We start from the raw sequence: 3,064 nt of genomic DNA, 5'->3' as shown, positions 1-3,064 counted from the left end.
GAGTCTACATTATCAGGAAGCTGGAGTCAGGAGCTTGAGTTGGGTATTGAAGCCAGTCATGCCGTTGAAGACATCGTAACTAGTGGCTCAATCTCTATAATAGATGCTTTCCCCTGCACACAACTTTTTATTTTTTGAAATTCTTATTTGTGTATTTTTTGAAATTGCATATATATATGTCGACATAGCATTTCAATCAATGACGAACTGCATATATGATGATAGTCCCATAAGATTATAAGGGAGCAAAAACATCCCTATTACCTACTGGTTTCTTGGCATCATAACTCCCTAATGCTTTGAGTTACTTGCATGTTACAGGTGATGCTGCTGCAAACAAATCTGCTATGTTGCCAGTCACATATGTATTGTGCATATGATGATGTATGGGACCGAATACTTGATGGTTTATGTATTCATCATATACTATACTTTGAAAATTTTAATCTTTTTGGATGCACTCCTTCTACTTATTAAAAAAAGTTTATTGTAAGGAAATACACCATGTGACACCAGCAGCAGTCTCATGCATCTTGTGTTTACATGCCTTTTGATTGGCCATAATATATATTGTGTAGGTTTCTCTTATATGTTCATACAACAAGAAAATCACCTAAGTACATGTTTCTTAGTATGTATCACCTTAATTAAGTGACACATTATAGGCTATATCCTACAACAGATTCAGCAAGCAATTATTAAATACTTTGTGTATGAACTGTGTGTCTTCATGTTAGTCCTCATTTTCATGCAATTTAGGAAGGGGCAGAAGGGTAGTTCACAAGACTACCACAAGAGGGCATGCTGGCCAAGACTTTGAGTCTGTAGCGGGTCCGTGGCTTTTTGAAAAAGGAGCAAGAGGGGGACTTCCCTGTAAAGGAACGTGCCTCTGTACACTGTAAGATGTGTCTATTCTGCTTCTAACTTTCACCTTGTTTTGTTTCTTAGTTTTAACAGTTTTATGTTATTTATTTGAGGGGGTAGGAGAGAAAGAGAGCAAGCTCCAGTTTGCTGATCTGCTGGTTAAGCCCCCAAATGCCTGCATTAGAGAGGGATGGGGACCTGGGACTCATGCTCAGAAATGAGGACTCCATCCAGATCTCTCGAGCAAGTAGCGTGACCCAGTTTCTTACACCAGCACCACTGCCTCCTGAAGTTCGTATTCTCAGGAAGCTACAGCAGGAGTTGGTATCAAACCCAGGAACTCTGATGTGGGGCACAGGTATGTCAAATACTAGGCTAAACGTCTGCCTTATATCTCAGTTCCTGAAAGGATTTTAACATGTATTGGAAACTTTTGCTGCTCTATTTTGTGGCTTTTCCCCAGAATTCCCTATTCCCTTTTCTGTCTCCGACTCTTTGCCTGTATCACCGTACTTATCATCATGTACTGTAACTACCTATGACTATTCCTGGGTATTCTCCTTATCAGCTGTTATCCTTGTGAAAGGCAATTCTCGCCCTATTCATTTCACTCCTTCCAGCACAAAACTTATATGTGATTAGCCTTAAATGAACCAGTAAAAGAATGCATGAATAAAATGAAAGAATATGATATGACTATTATATATGATATGATTCAAGATTAGATAAGTATTTTAGGATAGCATTCTCTCAGTGGGGATGCCTCTGATTGGGATATTAAAAACAGATTTTAAAATTTCAAGCAAGGAAGGTATAAACAGAGAAAATGAAGGAAATGACTGACTTCATAAGCACATCTCGAACTTCTAATGAAAAGAAGAAGAGGACAGCGAGTTTATTCCATACCTTAACTATTGTGAGTTGAGCTGCTATAATCATAGAAGTACAGATAACTAATTTACTGATTTAATTTCATTTGGGTAAAAATATCCAGGAATGGGATGGCTGAGTCACATGGTAGATCTGTTTTCAGCTTTCTGAGGTATCTCCATACTGTCTTGCATAATGTCTATACTAGTTTACATTTCTACCAACAGTGGGTTAGGATACCTTTTTCCACCACACCCCTACCAGCATTTATTGCTTGCTGAATTCTGTCTGAGAGCCATTCTAACTGGAATGAGGTGAAATCTCATTGTAGGTTTGATTTACATTTTCCTGATGGCTAGCGATCCTGAGCATTTTTTCATGTATCTGTTGGCCATTGGAATCTCCTTTTTTGAAAAATGGTTGTTCAAATCCTTTGTCCATTTCTTAACTGGATTGTTTGTGTTTTGCTGTTGTTATTGAGTTTCTTGAGCTCTTTGTAGGCTCTGGATATTAATCCTTTATCAGTTGCATAGCTTGCAAATATTTTCTCCCATTCTGTCAGTTGCCTCTTGTGGTTATGTATACATACTATGAAATACTACTCAACTACAAAATAGAATGAAATCCTGAGGCTGACACTGTGGCAGAGTAGGTAAAGCCACAGCCTGCAGTCACAGTATCCCATATGTGTGCTGGTTCAAATCCTGGCTGCTCCTCTTCCAGTCTAGCTCTCTGCTATGGCCTGGGAAAGCAGTAGAAGATGGCCCAAATCCTTGGACCCCTGCATCTGTGTAGGAAGACCTAGAAGAAGCTCCTGGCTCCTGGCTTCAGATTGGTGCAGTTGCAGCCAATTGGGGAGTGAACCTGTGGATGGAAGACTTTTCTCTCTCTCTTTCTCTCTGACTCTCTTTTCTCTGTGTAACTCTCACTCTCAAATAAATAAATAAATCTTTAAAAAATGAATAAAATCCTGTCTTTGGCAAGAAAATGGATGCAACAGGAAACCGTTATGCTTAGTGAAATAAACCAGTCCCGAAAAGACAGATATTATATATTTTCCCTGATTTGTGGTAACTTATATGCAAAGTACAAAAATGTAATGTATATTAGAGAAATTGACATTTTGAGATTTGACTATTGTTTACAGCACTTGTCTATATTGTTAAGAAATGTGGGATTTTTTTTTCTACTTACTCTTTTTTGAATTCTTTACTTAGTGGAGGCTTAAGCTTGTGATTATAAAATAAGCTGAAAGTATGTCCTTGCAAAAATTAAAAGAAAACATAAGAAAGTAAGGAGGAAGGAGAGCAGGAGTGTGGATGGGAGGGAG

At 38.3% G+C, this 3,064-nt stretch overlaps 1 long non-coding RNA gene across 1 annotated transcript; it reads left to right on the top strand.

Moving 5' to 3' along the window:
- The first annotated feature begins 873 nt into the window (after positions 1-873).
- LOC149127681 (uncharacterized) lies at positions 874-2,774 on the top strand. The gene is made up of 2 exons (XR_016229573.1): positions 874-1,222; positions 2,458-2,774. It is a non-coding gene; the product is annotated as an uncharacterized LOC149127681 (long non-coding RNA).
- The last annotated feature ends 290 nt before the right edge of the window (positions 2,775-3,064 follow it).

Source organism: Oryctolagus cuniculus, chromosome 2 (assembly GCF_051225735.1).
Source record: "Oryctolagus cuniculus isolate XC-2025 breed Fujian yellow rabbit chromosome 2, ASM5122573v1, whole genome shotgun sequence".
Classification (NCBI taxonomy): Eukaryota; Metazoa; Chordata; class Mammalia; order Lagomorpha; family Leporidae; genus Oryctolagus; species Oryctolagus cuniculus.
The sequence above is the reverse complement of the archived record's forward strand: the minus strand, read 5'-3'. Positions and strand labels throughout refer to the sequence as shown.